General features: G+C 40.3%; 1 protein-coding gene across 2 annotated transcripts in view; it reads left to right on the top strand.

Annotated features, from left to right (window-relative positions):
• Positions 1–21,454, top strand: part of LOC137418230 (E3 ubiquitin/ISG15 ligase TRIM25-like) — a 1,962,167-nt gene that overhangs the window by 1,754,300 nt on the left and 186,413 nt on the right. Inside the window, exon 15 of one of the 2 annotated variants that reach the window (XR_013621985.1) lies at positions 701–1,465. The exons of the other annotated variant lie outside the window; for it this stretch is intronic. The gene's annotated coding sequence lies outside the window, so the exon portion shown is untranslated. Of the gene's footprint in view, positions 1–700; positions 1,466–21,454 lie in introns of those variants that run through there. 2 annotated transcript variants of the gene reach the window in all.

The raw sequence follows: 21,454 nt of genomic DNA, 5'->3' as shown, positions 1-21,454 counted from the left end.
CACGATGTCTGAGAGGAACCCACACTCGCTCTGAGGTGTCTAACCTGGGTTTGAATCCCGACCGAGCTATAAACTGTCATCCCGGTGTTTCACAGGTGCAGAGTGACTCATCAATGTGTGTGTCGACCTGTTAAACAGTGTCACACCTGCAAGATTTTCATTTCCCCTCCCCTCCTGCCTCTTCAACCTCTGACCCCTCTCCCCTCAACCTCTGACCCCTCTCCCCTCAACCTCTGGCCCCTCTCCCCTCAACCTCTGCCGCCCCTCAACCTCTGTCCCCTCCTCATCCTCTCGCCTCACTCACAGATCTCCCTCACAGATCTCCTCCCTCACAGATCTCCTCCCTCGTCTTCTCCCCTCCCGATCCACTCCCCTCGAAGTTTTTCTCGGTGAAATAAATAAATAAATAATGTAAGTTGTTCATTGCGAAATAAATAAAGTTGTTAAATCGAAAAGTGAATAAACAAATAAAGTTGTTAAATCGTGAAGTGAATAAACAAATAAAGTTGTTAAATCGTGAAGTGAATAAACAAATAAAGTTGTTAAATCGTGAAGTGAATAAACAAATAAAGTTGTTAAATCGTGAAGTGAATAAACAAAACAATTGTTGTAATAAAAGATTTTTTGTGATAGAGATTAATGTGTTTGTGTTTTTGTCCGTTTGTCTAACAATGTCCGTGACCCCGTGTCGTGTCCGCAGATGGACGGAGCCCGAGTCTGGACCCAAACTCTGCACGTCGATGGATCAAGATCTCCGGGGATCTCAGGACGGCGACTCTAACCGGGACCGAGAATCAGTACCCGGAACATCCTGATCGGTTTGATTATTATGCACAAGTTGTTACCTGTGATTGTTTCTCCTCAGGTCGTCATTACTGGGAGGTCGATGTGAGGCCGAGTCGTTGGTGGGGAATCGGGATCTGTTTAAACTCCATGGGGAGAAAAGGGGCAGAGAGCTGGTTGGGAAGGAATCCCGAGTCTTGGTGTTTAGAGAAACGTAACAACGAATTCTTCGCACATCACAACAAACAACGAACCTCCCTTTCCGTCCCGGGGGATCATGAACGGTTTGGGTTCTTCTTGGATTGCGAGGCGGGAGAGTTGACGTGTTTTGTGGACTCGCGGGTCCTGCACGTGTTCAGGGGGAAATTCACGGACCCCGTTAGACCCGCTATTGGGATTTGGGGTGTTTATGGTGGTTCCGTTCATTTTGTACATTTCGTGAAATAAACTTTCATCACAAACTGATCCGGTTATTTTGGGTCAAATCAATCAAATCATTTACCTGTTCATGACGATGTGATTTACCTGTTCATGACGATGTGATTTACCTGTTCATGACGATGTGATTTACCTGTTCATGACGATGTGATTTACCTGTTCATGACAATGTGATTTACCTGTTCATGACGATGTGATTAGAGATTAATGTTTATATTATAATAAAGTTTATATAATTTAATAAGTTCATTGTTTATCTTATTTGATGTGAAATGAACTTTAACCCGAACTCTTCACTCTCCTCAGATGCAATAGATTCTTCTTCTTCAAAGCGTCATTGAATGGGATGTTTGAGTGAAGAAAGTCCGTCCAGGTAGATGAAACCCTTTGTGTTTACCTGGAATAGAGCACCGGCGTTAATCGTGAAGGTGACGGTGGGTTTGGATTGGATCACAGGTGGAATGTGGAGCCCTGGATGGAATTAACAGAACGTTCATCAGGTATCGCGAATCACACCGTTGGAAACATGGCCAGGTGACCTTTTGGGTGTTACTCTCTCTTTTGATCCGATGAAGGGTTCATACCTGACCTGAAACGTCAGGTTCTCATTGTTTCTCACGGAGGTTTTAATCTTTATCTTTGTGGAAATCTCTTCCATCCAATCAAAACACAGAGATAAAATCACCATTTCATCACCAGTGTATTGACGTCACGAAGTTAATTTAGCGTCATCACGTGAATGCAAATTCCAGAGAAGGCGTCGCATCATGTACTGTGATTAACAATTCATATTCACCTGGCGGGAGGTAAACCGTGATCATACAGGTGCTACCCTCAGGGCGACATTGCACTCCGGGAGGGACAGGTTGGGGTTCACTCTCGAATTTCTCCAATTGGGGGAAACTCGACCCTACAATTTTTGGTAGTGGGGACTTAGATCTAGCTATACCTGGATATTGAAACAAAGAACAGGTAAACACCTTCATGTTAACATTCACCAATTCACTTCTCTTTTTAATTTTACACGTCGACGCCATTGAATGTTGATATTACAACCTGAATGACGAATCTTCCCAGGTATTACGTTTGTATCGTGAGTGAAAAACCTGCGATACAACATGTACGAAACGTGCTTTGTGATGTCACAATAGGGAACAATGTGCAGTGGAATTGAAAACAAGGTTGTTTCACAGGTAGGATGATCCATCAATGCGCGGCAGGGGGCTCATCACGGTGTTTCACAGGTAGGATGATCCATCAACGTGCGGTATGGGGCTCATCATGGTGTTTCACAGGTAGGATGATCCATAAATGCGTGGTAGGGGGCTCATCACGGTGTTTCACAGGTAGGATGATCCATCGACGTGCGGTATGGGGGCTCATCACGGTGTTTCACAGGTAGGATGATCCATCAATGTGCGGTCGGGGGCTCATCATGGTGTTTCACAGGTAGGATGATCCATCAATGCATGGTAGGGGGCTCATCCCGGTGTTTCACAGGTAGGATGATCCATCAATGCACGATATGGGCTCATCACGGTGTTTCACAGGTAGGATGATCCATCAATGCGCGGTCGGGGGCTCATCCCGGTGTTTCACAGGTAGGATGATCCATCAATGCGCGATTGGAGCTCATCATGGTGTTTCACAGGTAGGATGATCCATCAATGTGCGGTAGGGGGCTCATCCAGGTGTTTCACAGGTAGGATGATCCATCAATGCGTGGTAGGGGCTCATCATGGTGTTTCACAGGTAGGATGATCGATCAATGTGCGGTAGGGGGCTCATCCCGGTGTTTCACAGGTAGGATGATCCATCAATGCGTGGTAGGGGCTCATCATGGTGTTTCACAGGTAGGATGATCGATCAATGTGCGGTAGGGGGCTCATCCCGGTGTTTCACAGGTAGGATGATCCATCAGTGTGCGGTAGGGGCTCATCCCGGTGTTTCACAGGTAGGATGATCCATCAATGTGCGGTAGGGGCTCATCCTGGGGTTTCACAGGTAGGATGATCCATCAATGTGCGGCAGGGGCTCATCCTGGGGTTTCACAGGTAGGATGATCCATCAATGTGCGGTTGGGGCTCATCCCGGTGTTTCACAGGTGGGATAATCCACCAATGCGCGTACTGTCCCTCGGATGAACGTGAAACGGGAATCCCGTCTCCCGACATTAGTTGGTGAACGTTAAAGATCCCAAAGTATCCTTCGTGATGAGCAAGTGAGCTATCGCCGGCATCCTGAACAAATTACAGAACAATTCCACCGTAACCTGCACAGGTCCCTGCACTCAGTCAATGACGCGACCCCGACACCTTGTGCCGCATTCAAAAGAAGAAGAAGAATCCATGATGAAACACCATACCGGGTTCTGTTCTGAAGCCTCGTCAGTTCAAACACCATTGAACTTACCGCTAGTTTCACTCACAGTGAAATGTACCTGTTGGAATTCTGCACCTATATCTGGTGGTGGATGCTTCTTCATCACCATCAGGTATTGTGGGATACCTGCCACGTGTTTACTGTGTCCAGTAGATATCAGGTGTGGCAGCATGTTTATTCCTCAAGGTGCTGTTCCCACCTGCCAGCTCTTTCACCTTCCACACACCTTTTTAGTACGAGGACCATTTTGATGGACACAAGACACATTGGTCGTTCTTGGTTCTTGTACAAGTTTCCGGCCGCACAAGGAACGACGTTGCTGTCGATCTCTCAAGGTTAGACCACTCACCTTAGTCTGGAAGTGCTGAATTCCTGCCCATGGAGCTCACCAGGTGTTTTGGTTCATGGTCCTGATGTAACAGCTTTCAATACCTCATCATCGTTACCTGAATGTTGGTGGATGTTGTGGGCGGTGCCACGCGTTGTTGTACCTTCCAGTGTGTGTTCATGGAAGTCCAGGTTATCAATGGCACTTTGAGTGAATTTTCCACCTGTAAGGTTTGTGGGAATCAAGAGCTCACCTTGTTCCTGGTCTCCTCACTAGTCCGTGACATGGAAGCGATACATCTCTGGCTCTTTGATACCTGATGATATTGATAAAGCGGTTCAATATTTAAACTCTTTCTTTACTCCTGGTTTGTTTTAAGGTGTGAAATGCTCGTGGGGATACCTTCTACAGGTGCACAAATACCTTGATCCATATTCAGCACTTTTTCCCGATTTCTCTCACTCAGTTCCAATTTTAAGTCTGACTCATTCATCTCTGGAGTTGCATCATTCACCATCCAGGTCACGTGATTGTAGATGTAGAGGGACACAGGTACACATACAGGTGCAGAATTACAGCGATGAATAAACAGCGATGGATCATCTTCTGGGTTCTTCTTCTACTCCGTTTCTCACAGGTGTCCTTCACATCATTCCGGAATGATTTCGCAGAATGGTGGAAGATAACGTTCTTTTCAGGCTTAGCACCTGTGGTTGTGGATTCGTCACCGCTTTCCTCTGCACGTTTCTTCAGGCAGGTAACCTTTGATAGAAGATAACCTGTTGACATATCTGATGAACAAATGATAGAAGATTTACCTTTTTGTAGGACTATCATGACCTTTGATCCACGGTCTGCGGAGTATTCTTCATTCCTTTTTGAGAATGGAGCACCTGTATAAAGTGGTATTCACTATGCGAGGTACGGACAACCAGCACCTGTATTTGTGGTGAAGTGAACTCAGAAAGATGATTGTGTTCGGATCTTCAGATAAGTTACCATCTTTGTAAGAGATGAACTACTGCAGAGTATCATCATGTACTGGATCACAAGTGTGTTTCATCTGCAGGTTAGACTTTGTCATATTTGTACACACACAGGACTTGTGGTACCTGAACTCATTATCAATCATGTCACCACAATTGTTACCATATACTTGGATACGGTGTACCATATCATCATCACTGAGTACCTTTTCTTTCTCCCATATCACATTTTGTCGATTATCCTTCGTACTCACAGGTAGTAGTTGATGTTCACCTGTGTGATCTCGTTCCTTCACACAAACGAAGCACTGATTTCTATGGTCTATGTATTTAGTACTGGATGACCCAAGGTGGATCTACACCTGATGGTCCCAGAGTTCGTTTCTGCATTTTTGTCACATGTGTTGGACACATGTGATGATTTCACTTTTTCACAATTTCCACATGTGACATGACACATGTTTCGGATTCGTCACTTCCGCCCTTGTTCTTATTATATACTGTTAGGATTTTTAGTTTCAGGTAATATTGTTGTTAAGATTTCTGTGTGAAATGGAGATGACTTTTGTAAAAGGTAAAAATTAAAGTTTGTGAAGGAAAAAGAAAAAAACGCGGCAAAGAAACCGGAAGATGAGAGAGGAGGTGATCAGCAGGGAGAGGAGGAGACAGGTGACGTGGAAAATTTTGTGACGTCCCCTAACGAGGCACAGTTCCAGGCGTTAAAAAGATTGGAACTTGGAACTTAGGACTTTGGTCAAATACTGTAACTTGGAGGTCCGAATTAATATGAAGAAGGCAGAGATTCAGACGTTGGTGGTGGAATATTTCGTGGGAATGAGAAAATGGGAAGAGGTAGCATTGGATTGGGTACCAGAGGGAAAAGGAAATATGGAGCTCTGGAAAATGGAGATGCAACTGCAGAGCCAGGAACGATTTAAAGAGTTGGAATGGAAAGCAGAAAAGGAACAAGAGGAAAGGAAAGCTGAAAGGGACTTAAAGGAACGGGACATGGAGTATCAAAGGGACTTAAAGGAACGGGACATGGAGTATCAAAGTGACTTAAAGGAACGGGACATAGAGTATCAAAGGGACTTAAAGGAACGGGACATGGAGTATCAAAGGGACTTAACGGAACGGGACATGGAGTATCAAAGGGACTTAAAGGAACGGGACATGGAGTATCAAAGGGACTTAAAGGAACGGGACATGGAGTATCAAAGGGACGTAAAGGAACGGGACATGGAGTATCAAAGAGACTTAAAAGAACGGGACATGGAGTATCAAAGGGACTTAAAGGAACGGGACATGGAGTATCAAAGGGACTTAAAGGAACGGGACATGGAGTATCAAAAGGACTTAAAGGAACGGGACATGGAGTATCAAAGGGACTTCAAGGAACTGGACATGGAGTATCAAAGGGACTTAAAGGAACTGGACATGGAGCATCAAAGGAACTTAAAGGAACGGGACATGGAGTATCAAAGGGACTTAAAGGAACGGGACATGGAGTATCAAAGGGACTTAAAGGAACGGGACATGGAGTATCAAAGGGACTTAAAGGAATGGGACATGGAGTATCAGAAGGAAATTGTACTCAAGGAGGTTGAAATACCTGGAGGACGGAGAGAAATCTTATCCATGCCGGATAGTTCGACAAGTCAGAACTCTTGGGATGTTGGTACACATGTAAGACTGGTTCCACCCTTTATAGTCCTGGCACTGGCATAGAAACCTGTATACATCTCAGAAGGCATAGACTTTGACAGTTGTTTGGAGAATGGGATACCCCGAGCTTCAATAATCTACTAGGTGGAATTCCTGAATTTGTAGCATAAGCTGGAAAATGGCCATTTTCCAAAATGGCCGCCACGGGGCCAGTGCCAAACAAGAAATGCCTATAAGTTTTGATAGGAACATAGTAGATTGATGATTTTGGTGTATATTATGGGGTTTTCAGGTATGCCGAACACAGTGGTGCTGTTAAAAAATATTTTAGACATTGCCTATTTACCGAAATCCAAGATGGCCACCACCAGAAGTTTGTCAATCAAGAAAACGTGTATAAATTTTAATACAAATGTAGTAGAGTGATGATTTTGGTGTCTATTTTGGGGGTTTCAGATATGCCTGACATAGTGGTGCCATCAATAAACATTTTAGATGTTGACTAGTCATTAAAATCCAAGATGGCCGCTACATGAAGATCTCGCGCTGAAATTTCATGACTTTTTTCTTTCACATCTCGCGCACATTTTAAGACCCTATTTGCGAAAATCGGGGGTACGGTTGCGGAGATATAGCACATATTCGTGACCAACGTCACAAGAAAATGGCGGTTTCCAATGATTTTGTGTGTACAATGTATGGGTTTTACAAGAAGTGTTGTCAGAAGAATGTTTTTTTTCCCTTTTCAGAAGGGAAATGACATTCTTTGTCAGAAGAATGTTTCCCAAAAGGGATAACATCCCTTTTGGCTATCATCAACTATTCTAGATAACAAAACAATGAAAAACAAAAGATTTAAAAACAAAGAAATACATAAGAAATTAAAAACAAAGAAATACAAAAGAATTGGGAAACAAAGAGAGAAACAAGAAAATTATCAATCTAAAAAAATGTCAGTGGACAAATAATTTTACATTTTTCATATTGTTGATAGTGGATTATAATGAATTATTCTAGATATACAAAAATTAAATACATAGTGATAGAATAAAACAAAGAAGTGCACAAGGAAATTAGTAACATAATAATATAGCAAAAACGACTATTTTCGAATTGCATGTACATTGTGATCCATGGGACTGCATTTTCACACCTTGTGTCTCTGCTTACTCAAGTATTTTATAAACAGGTTTATTTACTGATACTAATCCCTGCCTAATCTGTTCCTAATCCCTTCCTAACCTGTTCTGAGAAAGACAAAAGAGTAAATTGACACTGTTGATAAGCATCACTTCTTGTTCCTACTAATCTGCTTCTACTCTCCTTTCAGCATCCCCATTCAATATTTATACACTGTATCAAGTGAACAAGTGAACTTGGATGTTGTCTATTTAGTCCATACAATGATTCAACTGTTCTAGTCATTACTTGTTCAGCTAGTGCTGAAGAGACATCACATCTTTCTCAATTTTGGATTCTTTAGAATTTATCATTTGGATGATTATCACCAATCATGGCTTCAACATCAAGTGGTGTTCCCAGGAAAAGAACAACAAAGGTGAGTTACAGATTTTCACTTACAGTATTTCTTTGAGCCACTTGTATAATATTGATTCTTCATTCAGATATTTTTTGATGTGTTATTTGATGACAATAATGCATTTCTTATGGCATGTAAATTGAGTAATTGATATTTTATATTCTATTTCATTTCATTTATTTATTTTTATATCCAAAGTAAAAAAAAAAGGAAAATAAGAAAGTGAGCATAATTTAGAATGTAAATATACTATTCATAAAAATCATAACATTTGAAAATAGTGAAACATTGTCAACATATAAAACCAAACATTATTCTAATTAGTATTGTTTATATCCTTTGTCATTTCAGCGTAAACATGTTGAGCCTGAACCTCCACCTCCGCCTCAGCCAGAACCTGTGCCTGAACCTGAGCATGACCTTGACCTGGAGATGCAACTATTTCAGCAATTTCGACAGTTCGAAAGTGACGACGATGACTACGACGAGCTGGTTGGTCGCCTTTCTCCAGAGGAGTCAGATGATGAATACTTAGAACATGCAGATGAACCCCCTGCCGAAGATCCTGAAGTGGAGGAGGTGAATCCCTTTCAACCAAAGAGAGCTCTCAAAGCAGTGAACAGCGTCGACACCTCGTTAGATCCTGAGAACTATGATCCATGGACTTTACCTCATCCTCCAGAAGAATACACAGTTGTAGTCGAGAAACCGAAACGAAATGACCCAGGGAAAAGCATACATTGGGAAACAGCCCAGCAACAAGCAAGAGGACGACAGAATATTGCCAATGTCTTGGCAGGAATTCCTGGTGTCAATCGGAATGCAAGACATGCAGATACTCCTGTGAAAGCCTGGGGGTGCTTCTTCTCTGACGACATGCTTGCTGTTGTTTTGACCAACACAAACAAAAAGATCAACAAGTACCTTTCCAATTTGACCCCAGAAGTACGCAACTCGGACAAGAATTCGTACCTTCGTGAAGCATCGGCAACGGAAATAGAGGGCATGCTCTACTACAGAGGAATGCTCGGTCAGAATCTGCTAGACGTCAAATGGCTCTTTGGCGATCGAGTTGGTCATCCGGTTTTCGGCGCTACAATGAGCAAGAACCGATTCAAGTTTCTGCTTACCAAATTGTCATTCGATGATAAGGACACAAGACCAGAGCGATGGAGAAACGATCGTTTCGCAGCGTTTCGCGAGCTCCACGACTTGCTGAACAGGAATTGTGCAGAGGCCCTGATACCCAGTGATTTCATCACGATTGATGAAACCTTGTATCCAATGCGATCCGGAATTTCGTTCAGGCAATACAACAGGAGCAAGCCGGCAAAGTATGGCCAACTGTTTCACTCGCTGAACGATGCAAGACATCCTTTCACGTTCTTCAGTCGACCATATGCAGGGAAGCCAACCGGTGACCACCCTACCCACCACTATGTGACAGGAACTGAAGAGGTAGTCAAGAACCTCATAAAATCAAATGGAGGAGCACCGACAGTTGCGAGGCCGCAATCTCACCATTGATCGGCTGTACACGTCACTCCCACTCACAGAATGGTATTCGAAAAAGGAATAACAGTCACAGGCACAATACAAACAAACAGAAAGGGGTTACCCCAAGAAATGAAGACGACTGATGGATGAGAGGAGCATTCCTACAAAGTTGCTTGGTTCAGGGAAAACAAGAACGTGAGCCTCCACTCATACGTGGTAAACACCAAGTCATCAGGGACAAAGAATGTACTGTTGGTCACATCCATGAAACCCATCCTCGGAGTCACAAAAGACGATGGGAAACAGAAGCCGGCTGCATACAAACTGTACGACTACACAAAGGGGGGGACGGACGTCATTGATCAATGGGCAATGAGTTTCACCTGCAAGCCGAAATCCAACCGGTGGACAATTGTGGCCTTGGCATACCTCCTCGATACCTGCCGAGTCAACGCACTGACGATCTATGCTCTCAACAAAGGAGAGAAACCATGAGAGCTCGATTCGTTCGACTTTGGACTGACGTTAGCCGAGCAACTGACTACCCCTTTCATACAGGCGCGTCCTCTTCGGGGATTATCGACACCCATTGCCCAAAAGATGAAGAGAGCACTAGGAACAGAGGCAGCCGGCGTGCAACATCGAGAGCCAGGGGGAGATCTGTTGGACCATCATGGCGATTCCCGTCGTCGTTGCAGGGCCTGCTTAGATCAGTCACATGGAGAAGGACATAAACTGAGGAAAAAGGCCATGCCAAAGAATCCAAGCCAGTGCCAGGTTTGTGGTGAGGCATGTTGCAAAGAACATACTGTTCACTTCTGTCTGGCATGCTATGCAAAACAAAACTAACTGAAAGAAAAAGGAAGAAAATTGGACTTCATGCTGAAAAATTGACTTTCAGGATTATCAATTGTCAGGTGTCTCTTACATTTTGTAAACAATAACAATCTCGATTTGATTATGACATTGATCTAATTTGCACATCTCTTCATACATAAATTACAGTACGCCAAGTTCAAATGATTACATGTATGCCAGTCAAGATTGCATACATGTACACTTATTAGTTATTACCAGATAAAGAAATGTTTGCCATCTTTTCCATCTACAATTTTAGGGTACAGTACAGTCCATGATTTGCATAAATTAGATCGAGTTAGACTTTGAAGATACAAGGGTACAGTTGTTTGTTCCTGTCATTGTACACCGCTCCTTTCCTATGCCATCTCCAGGCATTGAAAATCGTCATTGCCGGGCACCGAAGGGGGCTCGGCAGTGACGCACGCTGAAAGAGAGTACTCAGTTTTCACTCTGGTTTCTTTCTTGTTGTACACCGCTCCTTTCCTATGCCATCTCCAGGCATTGCAAATCGTCATTGCCGGGCACCAAAGGGGGCTCGGCAGTGACGCACGCTGAAAGAGAGTACTCAGTTTTCACTCTGGTTTCTTTCTTGTTTGTTTGTCCGGGCGATATCTCAGCCATCCTTTGAGCTGGGAAGCTGAAATTTCGGCACAATACTGAGCAAGTCCTTTTTCAAAAACGGTATTTTTTGTTTTTTGATTAATCAATAAATTGAGGAGTTATTTAATTATTAGCGATTAATTAAGTACTTATTTAATTAATTAAATTTCCTTTCTCTTCTGACCATTAACTCAGGCACCTTTTGAGTTAGGAAGCTGATATTTGGACATGCCAATGACCAGGTGATTTGGCTGCAAATGATATTTTTGATTTATTAATTAATCAATTAATCGATTAATTATTTAATTATTCGATTAATGACCAAAAATTTTTTTTTTTTTTAAGTTACAGATTCTGATGAAATAGTGGTAGTTTATGTGTTCTCTGACCAAATTGATTAATAATTTAATTTTTTTATGATTATTATTTATTTATTTTCATTATTAATCATTTATTTATTTTCTTTCTCATTTGGCCAATATCTCAGGCACCTTTTGAGCTGGGAAGCTAATATTTGGACATGAGTGACCAAGTGATGTGGCTATCAAGGATATTTTTGATTTATTGATTAATCATTTCATCTATTAATTATTTATTGATTAATCGATTAATTATTTTTTGAGTAATCAATTAATTTTTTAATTTTTTATAAATGACTTATTTAATTAAATTTCTAAAAGATACATCTTCGGATGAAGCACTAGTGGTTTAGTTATGTGATTAGCCAATTGATTATGAAAATATTTTGTGATAATCTTTCATTGATTTTAATTATACAATTAATCAATCAATTAGTGTACACCTCTCCCTCCCAATGCAGCCTCAATGAGCTGCACTGCGGTATTGCCGGGCACCGGAGGCGCTCCGGCAATGCCGCGTTGCAGCATATTTAATTATTTGGCATGGGGCGGTGTACTTTGAATGTATGTGTACTTGTTGTACACCGCTCCTTTCCTATGCCATCTCCAGGCATTGCAAATCGTCATTGCCGGGCACCAAAGGGGGCTCGGCAGTGACGCACGCTGAAAGAGAGTACTCAGTTTTCACTCTGGTTTCTTGCTTTCTTGCTTTCTTGTTTTCTTGGTTGTCCGGGCGATATCTCAGCCATCCTTTGAGCTAGGAAGCTGAAATTTCGGCACAGTAGTGAGCAAGTCCTTTGTCAAATACAGTATTTTTTGTTTTTTGAATAATCAATTAATTGAGGAGTTATTTAATTATTAGCGTTTAATTAAGTACTTATTTAATTAATTAAATTTCATTTCTCTTCTGACCATTATTAACTCAGGCACCTTTTGAGTTAGGAAGCTGATATTTGGACATGCCAATGACCAGGTGATTTGGCTGCAAAGGATATTTTTGATTTATTAATTAATCAATTAATCGATTAATTCTTTAATTATTCGATTAATGACAAAAAAAAATTTTTTTTTTTAAGTTTCAGATTCTGATGAAATAGTGGTAGTTTATGTGTTCTCTGACCAAATTGATTAATAATTTAATTTTTTTATGATTATTATTTATTTATTTTCATTATTAATCATTTATTTATTTTCTTTCTCATTTGGCCAATATCTCAGGCACCTTTTGAGCTGGGAAGCTAATATTTGGACATGAGTGACCAAGTGATGTGGCTACCAAGGATATTTTTGATTTATTGATTAATCATTTCATCTATTAAGTATTTATTGATTAATCGATTAATTATTTATTGAGTAATCAATTAATTATTTAATTTTTTATAAATGACTTATTTAATTAAATTTCTAAAAGATACATCTTCGGATGAAGCACTACTGGTTTAGTTATGCGATTAGCCAATTGATTATGAAAATATTTTGTGATAATCTTTTATTGATTTTAATTATACAATTAATCAATCAATTAGTGTACACCTCTCCCTCCCAATGCAGCCTCAATGAGCTGCACTGCGGTATTGCCGGGCGCCGGAGGCGCCCCGGCAATGCCGCGCTGCAGCATATTTAATTATTTGGCATGGGGCGGTGTACTTTGAATGTATGTGTACTTGTTTGTTTGTTTGTTTGTTTTCTTGTTTTCTTGTTTGTCCGGACGATATCTCAGCCATACTTTGAGCTAGGAAGCTGAAATTTCGGCACAATAGTGAGCAAGTCCTTTGTCAAAAACGGTATTTTTTTTTTGGATTAATAAATAAATTGAGGAGTTATTTAATTATTAGCGATTAATTAAGTACTTATTTAATTAATCAAATTTCCTTTCTCTTCTGACCATTAACTCAGGCACCTTTTGAGTTAGGAAGCTGATATTTGGACATGCCAATGACCAGGTGATTTGCCTGCAAAGGATATTTTTGATTTATTAATTAATCAATTAATCGATTAATTATTTAATTATTCGATTTATGACAAAAAAAATTTATTTTTTAAAGTTACAGATTCTGATGAAATAGTGGTAGTTTATGTGTTCTCTGACCAAATTGATTAATAATTTCATTTTTTTATGATTATTATTTATTTATTTTCATTATTAATCATTTATTTATTTTCTTTCTCATTTGGCCAATATCTCAGGCACCTTTTGAGCTGGGAAGCTAATATTTGGACATGAGTGACCAAGTGATGTGGCTATCAAGGATATTTTTGATTTATTGATTAATCATTTCATCTATTAATTATTTATTGATTAATCGATTAATTATTTATTGAGTAATCAATTAATTATTTAATTTTTTCTAAATGACTTATTTAATTAAATTTCTAAAAGATACATCTTCGGATGAAGCACTAGTGCTTTAGGTATGCTATTAGCCAATTGATTATGAAAATATTTTGGGATAATCTTTTATTGATTTTAATTATACAATTAATCAATCAATTAGTGTACACCTCTCCCTCCCAATGCAGCCTCAATGAGCTGCACTGCGGTAATGCCGGGCGCCGGAGGCGACCCGGCAATGCCGCGCTGCAGCATATTTAATTATTTGGCATGGGGCGGTGTACTTTGAATGTATGTGTACTTGTTCAATATTGTTTTCAGTCATTTAGTAGTCAGATCATATCAATGCAAAAGTTGAATTTTCCTGATAATTTTACTAATTAGTATTCATTACACTGTCTGTTTGATATATGATGTGACCCAAGAACAGTTATGCATATGATTTGCATAAATTGAATATGTGATTACATGTAGTAGACTGTGAACATCCAAATATAAACTTTTTGTAACTGTCATTCAATACTGTTTTCAATCATGTAACAGTCAGATCTCGTTATCAATGCAAAAGTGGATTTTGTATACTTTGTGCTAATTAATATTCATGACACTGTCTGTATGATATATTATGTGACCTGAGAACAGTTATGCATATGATTTGCATAAATGTTATGTTATCATCAGTAGACTTTCAACACCCAAATATAACTGCCATTCTTTATTGCTTTTGAGCATGCTGATTCATAAGTCACATCTAATAAATTACTGTGAAACATTCAACTTTCTTGTTGCTAATGAATATCCATTTGTCTCTAATTTGCATAATCATTTCCCACATTTCAATCATAAATTGTCAAAACATACACTAAACATCACCTTTCTTCAATTTACAACTAGAAAAAAGATTTCTGCCCTGACGTAATCAAAATGTGAAAATTCAGAATTTCAAGAAAAATTAGCATATTTGCATAATTAATTACAATTATAAATATGAAATTTCAATACATGTCATTAATTTGACTAAGCTATCTTTTAGATTATATGACAAGCTACAAACATGCCAAATTTGATTGCATTTTCTCCATAAATGGGGGGAAAACTGAAAAAAATGAGAATTCCTTGAAAAAATTTGCATATTTGCATCATTAATTAGACAAATTAAGAATAACAATAGATATCATAAATTTGACTATGCATTCTTGTAAAATACATGATGGGACACAGACACGCCAAGTTTGGTCACATTCGGTCGATAAATGGCCGAGATCTGAGGGGGGGGCAAATTAGCCCCCCCCCCCCACCCCCGGGCTATGCAGTTTCAAAATAGCCCGGGCTATTTAGGGTTAAGGCTAGTTTTGGGTTCACATGTGCGTTCTATCTGCTTTGCCTTTGACACATATTGTTTGATACAAGGCACATGACAATATAAATCTGCGGCATCTACAGTCACGTGAAAAAGTAAGTACACCCCATGTAAAGTTTTGACTTTTTCAACATATTTCAACATACAGCTATTTGATCTTCATTTCAACACTATTGATAGATAAATGTGATATAATATAACAAATATCATGAAACATTTACATTTTGTAGTCCATTGTATAATTTAAATAAACATAAATGCAAATTTCGCATGTGGAAAAAGTAAGTACACCTTTGGCTCTAATTGGTGGTATTGCCCACTTTGGCAGAAACAACCTCAAGTAGGCATTTCTTTTAACTGTCTACCAGTCTCTGACATCGACTGGGAGAAATGTTTGCCCACTCCTCCATGCAGAATTATTTCAGCTGTGCGATGTATGAGGGGTTTCTTGCATACACAGCTCGTTTCAAATCCCCCCACATCATCTCGATGGGATTTAGATCCGGGCTTTGACTGAGGCATTCCAGAACCCTCCATTTCTTTCTTTTCAGCCATTCCTTGGTGGACCTACTGGCATGTTTAGGGTCATTGTCATGTTGCAAGGTCTACCTTCGGTTGAGCCTCAAGTTTCCGACAGATGGCCTCACATTATCCTCAAGCACCCTCTGGTACAATGAAGAATTCATAGTGGATTATATGATGGTGAGCTGCCCAGGCCCTGATGCAGCAAAGCTGCCCCAAACCATAATATTTCCACCACCATTCTTTACAGTGGGTATCAGGTTCTTGTGGTCAAATGCTGTCTTTGGTTTTTGCCAAACATGTCTTCTGATACGGTGGCCAAATAGCTCTACCTTTGACTCATCTGTCCAGAGCACATTGTTCCAGAAGTGTTGGTCTTTGCCGAGGTGTTCATTGGCAAACTTTAGTCTTGCCTGATGTTCTTTCTGGACAGCAAAGGTTTCCTCCTGGCACACCTCCCATGTAGATTAAATTTGTGCAGCCTCTTTCTAATGGTAGACTCATACACTTTGACATCAACAGTGGCAAGAGCTATCTGTAGGTCCCGTCATGACATTCTGGGGTTCTTAGAGACTTCTTTCAGCATCTTGCGGTCTGCTCTCAGGCTGAAATGGCTGGGGCGGCCTGGCCTGAACAAGTTGGCAGTTGTTTGGAATCTTCTCCACTTGTAGATGATCTACCAGACAGTCGAATGATTGATTTCAAATTGTTTGGAGATCTTTTTAAATCCCTTCCCAGACTCGTAGGCATCTATAACCTTCTATCTGAAGGCCTCAGAGAGCTCTTTTGATCTAGGCATGGTGACGCCGCACACTTCAACAACAAAGAGCAAACCAAACTAAATGTCTGAGGTTTACATAATAGTATAGGCATATTTGGAATTTCGTGTATTTTTTTTGTTAAAAGCAAAAACTCAATTGATTTTGTAAGAAGGTATCATAAGCTTCAAAAAAAATTAGGGTGCCATTTTCTGAACATTCTAAGACTATGAAATCCAAGATGGCGTCCAAAATGGCCGCCGAACACTAATAATGCGATATCTTCACGAGTACATGTGATACAATTACAAATAAAGTGTCTAAATATATGTTTTCTGAGACCAGGAATCGAATGGAATCATCAAATTTATGTTATATGTATGATCTACATGCCAAATTCCAAAATGGCCACTGCGCACCCGCAATGTAAACTATACCTTCTCCCTTCGCATGTAATTACAAACAAAGTATCTATTTAAAGACATGTATTTTTCACAAATAATACATAATTAACAAGCCAACAAACAGATCTAAATAAAGTGAAATACTTGAATTACTGTTCAATCTCTTAAATCGATTAAACAGGAAGATGCAAAAAGTCATACTGATTAAATGCCTGGCTTTCATTTAGTATTTTTAACAATGGATATCAAGTGAATTATAATTTTGTGAATGTCATAGAAAGTAACACCTCAATCTTCACAGTCTTCATTTATCCCTGGTTGGACAGTTTTGTTGTTGCAGCTGAAACCCCAGCATCCACAAACTTCCGTACATGGGATATTGTTCTTGCGACAGCTGCACCTTCCTTCGCATCCACGTTTGCACCCACACTTTATGAGGTGCAATACTGCTTCAGGAGCTGGTGGATTCAAACAGCGAACTGGAGAGAAGTTCTCAGTGCGGATGGCTCTCAGTGCGGTGTTTGAAAGTGACATCTTCATGTTTTGTTTCATAGGTGACCTGCCGATCAGACTTGTATGCACATACGAAATGTTGTGCCAGCACAGATGCACTTTGGTTCATAGATTCGGCCCTGCTGATTGTTTTAACATGATGTAAACCTTGGATAGCAAGCTTGCAGAGGAGTTGAAGCAAAGCAGGTGGTTCATAATTATCAAATGTTCCTTCGAATTTCCACGGGGTTGCGCTTGCAATGTCTCTTCTCAGTATTTTAGATGCTTTCAGAAGGACTTTCACATCTTCTCTTCGGGCTTTTGTATCAGAGGCCAACGCACCAGCTAACAGGGTTTCCTTGGATTTTGTAGAAAGTACTTGCTCAGGTTTGGTTTTGTCTGGAGGCCTGGTGAAGTGCACATCAGCGATGTTGTCCAAAATCAGTTGCTTTAAGTATGGTTTGTATCGCGGATTGTCGGGTAAAGGGAACCCATTGGCTTCTAGCAAACCAACATATGATTGTTCAATGTCGTTCATATTCAAAGCTGAACTGTTAGATGGGTCATTGATTTCAGTTTCCACCATGTCGAGCATCTCCAGGTCAGACACTAACTGTGCAAAATGAACATGCTGTTTTGGAGGTCTGTTAGCTTTTTCTATGTCTCGTTTTGCATGGCCTAAGCACAGAAGGTGATACTTCATGTCCTCAGCAACTGCTGTAAGAAGATCAGATGAGCCTACAACATTGCTCAGTCTAACTTTCAAAACTTTTCTGTCTGTTTGTTGACCAATGGCTTTGAGCTGAGCTCCCATGTTTTCAGTTGAGACGTCGTGCAATTTGTCTGCTTTGTCTTCCTGACAAATGACACACATCTCCTTGTCGAAAGCCTGACTTCTGGTAGATCGCTGTGATGTGGAAGCACTTGTAGATGCAGCATCAGATTTTTTCGGTCGTCCTTTTGTCTTCTGTTTTATATAACTGACGCTGCCTGTCGCTTGTCCTTTCTCATATCGGGTCTTGGCTCGTTCAATGCATGTTTTATGTGTGAGATCCTTATAACATGTCTTGTGGTATGAAAAACCATTCTGTAACAGTTCATGGGCTGACAAACCTTTTATGCGATTCTTTAATGTAGAGAATTCTGTTTCCCCATATGAACATCGAACATCAGTTGTTGTAATTACTTTCTCTACTGAAGGCAAAGAAGGACGAAGCACATCGTTTGTATAATCTGTTTGCTTGCTGCTCAACTGGCAAATAAAGCATAGTTCAAAATCCACCGTTTTTGACTTCTTGTTCGATGAAGACTCTGCCATTTTGGTTAATCTAAGGTCTCTAAGCTATGTTATCCTGGGTGATGGTTGCTGTGGGTACTTGCAGCCTGCAAAAGAAGAAAAGAATATGTTAGTACACCATAAAATGGACAAGTGGAACCCTAACACTATAAAGCGAACAAACTGCTGCCGGTGACTGGATTCGAACGTCAATTTTCCGGCCGCCATGTTGAAATCAAAAAGGCAGCCTCTGTCTGAAATTGTGCAAAATAAAAAGATTAGTAGTCAGGTGGAAGTTATTGTTATTATAGTCACCTCTATATACAAGTTCCAAGCAGTTCATGCTGAAAACAAAAATATTTAAACCACATTAAGTTAATTTTAGCGTCAAATTTAGGGCGTTTTGCTATGGTGGTGGACATCTTGGATTTCAGGCCGTTAGAAAGTTCAGAAAAAATGCCACCCTAAATTTTTTTTAAAGCTTATGATACCTTCTTACAAAATCAAGTGAGTTTTTGCTTTTAACAAAAAAAATACACGAATTTTTTTTCCATGACAAATATGCCTACAGTATAAGACAGGTTCCTCCAAGATCTTCTCTGACGATGTTCTAATTATTTGCACCTGAGCTGGTGCACCTGATTCTCATTTTAGATATTTGAAGTAGTGATAAATGTAGGGGTGTACTTACTTTTTCCACATGCGAAATTTGCATTTATGTTTGTTTAAATTATACAATGGACTACAAAATGTAAATGTTTCATGATATTTGTTATATTATATCACCTTTATCTATCAATATTGTTGAAATGAAGATCAAATAGCTGAATGTTGAAATATGTTGAAAAAGTCAAAACTTTACATGGGGTGTACTTACTTTTTCATGTGACTGTACATCTTACAGGACTGCCTAAGTCTGCACATCTGACATACACATCATCTTTATGAAAGTGTATTGCATCCAAAAACTTCTGTGAACTTTTGACCTTACAGAGTCTGACCTTTTCCTGCACCTGTTTCCCCTTTTGTTTGGCCAAGACCCTATCACATGCACATATGACACATTGACACAGTCTATATAATTTCAGTCAACAGCAGTGCTTGGTCCAGGACGAGGTATGGTGGAGCTCCGTGTGGATGGCTTGTGAGCTGTCAAGTCAGATAGTACTTCAGGTACCTCATCTGCAGCAGGTTCTTCAGAAATGGTTGGAAGGTTTCGTACATCAGTGTATTTCTTATAGCAAGAATATGTATTGTGGTATTTGAATTCAAAATCAGGTCCAAGAATTTTCAACCGTTTGCTAACATCATCATCTTTCACCTCCGCTACATCACGGACACGTTTTCTACCTGACCCCACCCCCCCCCCCCCCCACCCACCATGGAGCGGTTCTGTTTTCTTGCCTTTCTTCTGGCAAATAATACATCTTTCAGGGTGAAGAGGAGCGGGAACAGGCGTTGAAATAAGGAGGTTAAGTCCTTCTGGTGTGGTTGTCCAGTCGGTCTTTACAGAGAGACATCGTAAGAGTGTTAGATGAGTTTTCATGATTAATGGACTTCGGGTGGCAGCCATTTTGGATTTCGGGAACTTGGCAATGTCTAAAATGTTTTTTGATGGCACCACTGTGTCGGGAATACCTGAAAACAACAAAATAGACACTAAAATCATCAATCTACTACATTTGAATTAAAATTTATTCACGTTTTCTTGATTGATGGAATTTGGGTGGCGACAATCTTGGATTTCGGTAACTAGGCAACGTCTAAAATATTTTTTGACAACACTACTGTGTTGGGCATACCTGAAAACCCCATAATATACATCAAAATCATCCATATACTACGTTCCTATCAAAACTTAACGGCATTTCTTGTTTGGCACTCGCCCTGTGGCGGCCATTTTGGAAAATGGCCATTTTTCAGCTTGTGCTACAAATTCAGGAATTCCACCTCGTAGATTATTGAAGCTCGGGTTATCCCATACTCAAATCAACGGTCAAAGTCTATGCCTTCTAAGATGTATACGGGTTTCTATGCCAGGGCCTGGACTATTAATGAAAAGTAGGTAGGCAAGTTCTTTTTATACTTTGGAAAGGTGGCTCAGATGTTAAAATGGCCTAAGGAGTCTTGGACTATGTTAGTACAAAGTGTTCTGGTGGGTAAAGCTCAATATATCTATTCGGCTTTACCGATTGACCAATGTGCATATTATGAGACAGTTGAGAAATCCATTCTCAAAGCCGATGAATTGGTCCCTGAAGCTTACCGGCAAAAATTTCGGAATGCCTGGAAGAGGGAGAGTGAGACCCATGTGGAGTTTGCCAGAGAGAAGGAAACTATGTTTTATGGGTGTTCTGACTCGAAACAGATTGGGGAAGACTAAACCGTTTACGACAATTGATTTCGGTGAAAGAATTTAAACAGTGTGTCCACGCGGACATTAAAGTTCATTTGCATGAAAAAAAAGTACCTGAGTTGTATGAGGCAGCAACAGTGGCAGATGACTGTGCCTTGACCCAGAGGATGGGGTTTCACTAACCTAACTTCCTGCCTAGAGGTAGCCATGGGAGTTACATGAAATCAGATTTGAAGAGCAAATTCTCATGGATGTGGCCCAGAGAGGTGTATCGAGCAAAATCTTGGAAGTCCTTCCTGGAAGTCCGAGCTGTGTCCATGTGTTTTTTTTGTTTTTTTACCTCTACCACCCCCACCCCGATTCCCACGCCTGCTCCCCCCAAGCCCTCTCCCTCCTACAGATCTCCCTATGTCCCTGCTCTCAAATGTTGTACTTGTGTGCTTCCCCCTCTCTCCCCAACTTCTCTCCCGCTCCCTTTATTTTGTCTTTTGTGTCCGTTTGTTGTTTTGTCATTA

Source organism: Myxine glutinosa, chromosome 1, assembly GCF_964187855.1.
Source record: "Myxine glutinosa chromosome 1, kmMyxGlut1.1, whole genome shotgun sequence".
In the NCBI taxonomy this organism is placed as follows: Eukaryota; Metazoa; Chordata; class Myxini; order Myxiniformes; family Myxinidae; genus Myxine; species Myxine glutinosa.
The sequence above is the reverse complement of the archived record's forward strand: the minus strand, read 5'-3'. Positions and strand labels throughout refer to the sequence as shown.